Source organism: Ruditapes philippinarum, unplaced genomic scaffold (genome assembly GCF_026571515.1).
Source record: "Ruditapes philippinarum isolate M1 unplaced genomic scaffold, ASM2657151v2 ctg12145_1_1_1_1, whole genome shotgun sequence".
Lineage (NCBI taxonomy): Eukaryota > Metazoa > Mollusca > Bivalvia > Venerida > Veneridae > Ruditapes > Ruditapes philippinarum.
The window spans coordinates 19,192-25,556 of NW_026859648.1; the positions used below are offsets into that span (position 1 = coordinate 19,192).

The 6,365-nt window shown below is 30.0% G+C and overlaps 1 long non-coding RNA gene across 1 annotated transcript; it reads left to right on the top strand.

The window, feature by feature from the left end:
* The first annotated feature begins 347 nt into the window (after window positions 1-347).
* Window positions 348-6,080, top strand: LOC132757340 (uncharacterized). Its single transcript, XR_009629437.1, has 3 exons — window positions 348-656; window positions 2,703-2,787; window positions 5,418-6,080. It is a non-coding gene; the product is annotated as an uncharacterized LOC132757340 (long non-coding RNA).
* The last annotated feature ends 285 nt before the right edge of the window (window positions 6,081-6,365 follow it).

A 6,365-nucleotide genomic window follows, 5' to 3' on the forward strand; every position in this document is an offset into this window, starting at 1 on the left:
TAGAAAATCTGAATTATATCAATTTGGGACACAAAATATATTGCTCTACAAATCTCGAACTTGTATGGAACAAATTTTCTCTGTTATATATTTTGTGTTTTTTTTTTTTTTTTTTTTTTCCTAAAAGAAGCCTTAATTAATGTCTCTCCGGTTGCATGTCCATCGCATTCAGTGCTGCAGCACTTTGATTATCACCATTATCATCATATTATAATTATTATTATTATTATTATTATTATTATTATTATCATCAAAAAAATAAAAAACCGATTGAGCATAAGAATCAAAGTTTTGCCTATAAAAAAGTATCAATGGGTATGTTGTACTTGTATGCAAAGTTATCGTTTATGAATACATGATATTTCCAATTTAATATTGCATTATTTTGGATCGAATAAAGGTCTTAGTATGCTGGTTTCTTCCGCATTATCACCAACCTTAGTATAAATCCGTGGCATTATTAATGCTAAATGCTTTATTGCACAAACGGTATCTAGGCATATAACGCGTTTTCAAAACAGCCAATGAGTTTAAAGCGTTGGTTTTGTATCACGTGAATCCTATCAACCAATCAGAAATAGCGCGGGCGAAATGAAAAAAGAAAAAACGCGATTGGAAATGGATAGTATATAAAATTCAGAATATTGCAAAACAAGGTAGGTTAAAAGTTATTTTTATCGTTGCAATATCAATATGCGATCAATAGAATAGTTGCATTTTGTGAACAACAGCTTATTTTAGGGTAAAACTGATTTGTTTTTAGAAAACTTTAACACTGTTTATTCTGTTTCGCTATCCAATATGGCCACCGGATTAGATAATTAAAGCAGGGATATATCCCTAAATTTAGACTGGGGGGTTACGAGTTTGATTTTGATTTCTAAACTGTATCTTGTTTAATTGATAATTTGTATGAAAAATGCTAAAACAAAAAAATGAAAAGGGCATTTGTTAAATTCGTTAATCATAACTTCCCTTCAGGGTAAAAAAGACACCGAGTTAAAAATTACGACAATTAAATACCGAAGTTGTCAAGGTATTACAGCCCCTGGATATGGTAGTACAAAGGGATTAATCAGTGTGTGTGACACGACCTAAGTACGCTTGATTGGTCAACTGATTGGAATTTATAATCTTGAGCGATCTCAATTATCACTTAACAGCAGGAGTGCGAATTAATGTGCAAGAAAGATCATATCGAAAATGGACACTCAAATTCTATTTATTTTAATAGAAATTTTTATGAAATTGATAGCCGAAAAATAGGTTATGTTACATCTATTCAATATAATAACAAAAATTATCAGATTTAACAGATTAACATATTTTAAAAGAAAATTGCTTAGTACTTAAAAAAAATAGGTTTATAAATTTTTAGATAAAATTGTTTCTCAGTCTTGATAATTTAACGAGCAAAATACTTGTTTTATATTCGCAGTTTTTATTTTTATACAAATCCCCATTATTTGATGCAAACATAAGTCAATTTTATTCACTTTTTTTAAGTTTATGTACACATGTTGTTATATATTTCTTATTTATATCAACCTATTCTTAAATAAATACAAATCTTTAAACAAAAATAGGAAACAAACATTTCTTTTTTATTTAAATCGTAATACATTTAGATGAATAAATAAAATGAAAATAATTGTCAGAATTTTTTATTTACTTTAATACAAAGAATGTGTATGATTGCATGTAATATGGCCGACAGGTGTTAAGTTTAACAGTTAACTGATAATTCACTTAACCTTGGTGTCAAAACATATGAGCCGCGTCACGACAAAACCAACATAATGGGTTTGCGACCAGCATGGATCCAGACCAGCCTGCGCATCTGCGCAGTCTGATCAGGATCCACGCTGTTCGCTATCGGTTTCTCTACTTGTTATAGAGTTTGTAAGCGAACAGCATGGATTCTGATCAGACTACGCGGATGCGCAGGCTGGTCTGGATCCATTCTGGTCGCAAACCCATTATGTTGGTTTTGTCGTGACGCGGCTCATATGTTTATTTTTACATTGATACAAAGCTTAGATCAGCCTGTTGTCTGTGTAAGAATTTTAAAACTCGTGAATATAAAATATCGCAACGAACCAGAAGTTTTAAAACGGTTTTGTTTGTATTGTTTTAGCATTAATAGTAATTAGCAAGATCGAGTTTACTCGCAATTCAGGACAGACAACTCTTGGTTTTCATTCGATATTTTTGGTTATTTATCTACGTTAGTCAGGATTACCTAGATTTTAAATTGTATATACATGAACTGAGTTTTCATTTTATTGGACAAATTAAAATTTAAATATTTTTTCTTATTATAATTAAAACTCTTTGTTTAGTTTTTTAAGATAAACATTACGCATAAGGTGATATCGCATGGGTCAGTCAAAAACACGCGCCTGTTTGAGGAAACAGTTATTTAATATTTCATTATACATGAATTTAAACGCTTGAAAAACTGTATTGAGCCTTTGTACATCACACATTTTTCGACATTCCATATTTTGACTTATATTTCACATAAAGCAATATGGTAACACACACAGGCACGCACGAACACACAAAATACATAACTACACATGCACATAAAAGTGAACACGTTCCTACAGTATTAACACTCTCGCATATGTGATCACTTACGAAATATTTTCAATGTGCTCTTTATCATGTTATGCTGAAGTTATATTATGATTTTTCAGGACAGTTAAATCTTCTAGAAATGCGGCTGTGCCCTCTTTACAGCAATTGTAGATGAAGCAAAGTATGGTAGCAAGTTATATAGATGTAAGTTCACGTATATACATTGTTGTGTTTTGTGAATGAAATAAGACAATTACACGGACATACTGTTTGTAAAGAAGAGTTACCCAGACTCATATATATTCCACTCTGTACTGACATCATGTGTTTTATTCTTTCTCAAGGCAATGTCAAATTTCCTTAATTACACGCATTTATTCTGACAAGAATAAATGTGGTTAGTTATAAATACATTGGTTCTCTTTTATATCTTGTTAGAATCAATTCTTAGGCGGAATGATGTCACACTTCATAAAATGATGTCAATTAAGGCATATATGATATAAGCATTTTGCCGCGCATTTGAAAATGCTAAACCATACTTGCTTTTAATATGCAAAAATCAAATATATAAAATATAAGAATTAACTCGAACACACACAATGGTTTGATATAGATGCAATGTGCATGCGACTTTATTTTATTAAATTAGTTTTCTTTTCTTTAACATATTACTGTATCAAAAAAATATGTATTTCTTTACAGTTTAATCACTTTTATATATGCTAACGATAGTATTTTTTTTAGTTACTACATGCGTAAAGCGATAAGTACGCCGCTTTGATAATGTGAGACTGACGTTACATTTTCTTTTGTACATGTACACTAAAGCTAACAACACTGTCTGAATAGGTAAAACAGGGTTTTCAAAGCGAATATAATGTCAGATAAGAAACAGAATTTGAAATGTCTTGATGGAAAAGTTAGAATGTCATACACATTAAATTTAATCACAAGTTCGAGCCTCACAAGTTGTCTTACTTTTTTGCGTTTTTCTTTCCATATATATTTTTTAAATTTTACATTAGAAAAATGAATTGGGATAGAGAGGCAGTTTTTTATGATATTTAATAATTTAGATATACATGCACGGATGATAGTGATTTTTATCCTGTATAGTGTGTAGTATGAAGTAGTCATAGTACTTTTGCAGTGCAATAGTATTTCGTGCAAACTTAACTATAGTTGAAACAGTCTGTGTACAGTATCATGCATTCCGTATAAATTTGCACCAACTTGCTAAATAGGGCTAGATATGGCTACACTTAAAACAAAATGAGAAGTTAATAGACAATATCACAACATTTATAATCTTTACAATAAATGATACAAAACTTTCCTACCTGATTGATGATTATTAAGCAATATTTTTGGGAAATAGGTGCAATCCTAGCCTAGCTGTCTTGCATTGATATTTACCACAACCTTACAAGTTACCTACTGCATTACGCTGAGAGTTGGTTAATTTGTTGATAATTTAATGTATATAGCTAGCTTGTTTGAAGATAATAAACACAATATGATAGCTGTTTTACACCTGGATAGTGGACTTGACCACATCGTCACTTAATTATCATACTAAACGCACAGTACTTGTGCGCACGTGAAACATATTGCGTTGATACGTAAAAGTTTCACGTGCGCACGTAATAGTCACATTCGCATGTATTAACTAAAATATTTCCTATGTTATTTTATGCAATTGTCACATATGATACGTATATTTTATTATCTGAATTCGATTTAATACTATCAGATTAATGCTATAGGCAAGGGAGGATATTTTGATTTATATTTCGTGAGAATTATCACTTTATTTTTAGAGATGACACACTGTAAGAGATTCTATTGTCAACTTACCTAGTTAAACAGTCTTAACAATAAAAAAATATTAATCTACACTATTGTATATTATTAGTTATAAAGATTCTTGACAGGTTATATGGCCCTATATAAACGGCTGTTTGTAAATATAACCCGAGCCGTTAGGCGAGGGTTATATTGCAAACAGCCGTTTATATACGGCCATATATCCTTTCAACAATATTTATAACGAATTTATAATACATCACGCATCGTTTTTTAGAGAAAAAAGTAAGATTTCTTCATGAATCGACAGTAGCCGTGTATATAAAACTATATAAACGTCACGATTATCCAATGAAAAGCGACGTTACAAACGTGCAGTATTATAATGAAGGTATTCATTCGTTGCTGAGATAGTTTTTGAAACAATTGAAATTGAAACAAATAATAATCCAAATTTGTTAAAATTAACGTTTTAATATAAACGATAAAGTATAGCTGGGTATTCCGCCTTTTACTTAACTGGATATCATTGTGCAAACACGGATCTACATCTGAGTAGCAATTATCTGTACTTTTAAGCCTTTTTTTAAACGAATTGACTTCTACTAACGATGCTAATATACATCGTAAAACGATCAAAAATTTTATGTCAGCACTTTTTCCCAATACAATGTTATTTTGTACTAATATATTTTTAATCGATAAAACACTCTTTACATAGAACAAAGATAGATACCATTATCAATTATATTACAGGTGTGGAATAAATATATTCGAAAAGGTTTTATAACAAAATCATATAATTTATCATCCGTCATAGATTAATCATTTAATTTTAATCCTTTGTAAATGGTTGCTTAAATGACATCTTTATCCTAATAATATAAAATAATTTTGAAATTTGCGTTAGAAAAAAAAATGTATAAATGTATACGCTAAAAAAATGCTTGTGTATAGTCTTTTTGAAAGTTGTGATAACTATTTCATGACACTATTTAAACAGGATTTTAAACTCTCTTTTTCAGATACACACATGCCGAAGAAGATTGTAATATCTGGAGATAACATTTCCTACGTCACGAAATAGACACATCACACTGGTCTACGTAACATTCCTATAGATGATTGATATATTAAAGTGCTTTTAAGAGCTGTGTTTAAATGACGAATTTCTGTGAATACGGATTTTTAGTTTTAATGATTATTATTTAAACTTTCTGTAATAATCAATTTGTGCTATGGACTTATTTTCCTAAAATAATATGTGACTGTTAACACGAACAAATGATATGATAATGAATATCTATAAAATATTTTATGGGTGTAATACAAGTGGCTCATAAAAATCATTCTTAAGATAAATAGAATCGAACTTCAAGTTGGTATAGTTTATTCTAGATTTAAACAACATGCAATTCATAAAGTTTATGGCTTGAAAATATCGAAATATGTACATGTATAACTCGATCTCTAAAGAAAATATCGCAGTGCGGATTTTCTCCACTGTGATACGTTTTTCATGACTCTGTATCGCATCATACCGGTATATCGCCGTTCCGTTGCAACGCTTCATTAATTTGTCCCTCTGGAATAAGGCTTGCAACAATATATTACTGTTGTAGCGAAGACATGTTTATTTTGTTTAATATATATATACATATTGAATATATGTTTATGAAATAATAAATATTGAAGAGTGACTCGATTTGGTTTTTACTTTATTATTTGAAATACTCCAATTGTGGAGATAAAGTTCTTAAGCATATGACTTTACAGTTCCTATTCAAAATGTGTAATAAAAGATGTTCTATTGTACAAGTCTGGATTTCGGTCATGTATACGTGTCACTTATATGTAAATGCATGCTTTTGATATAATCTGTATGTTCTTTTATCAAGAAAATACAGTTCTGTTTTCCCTGTCAACAACTAAAAAATGCAATTCTGTATATCACCTGTTTATATTGAAATACG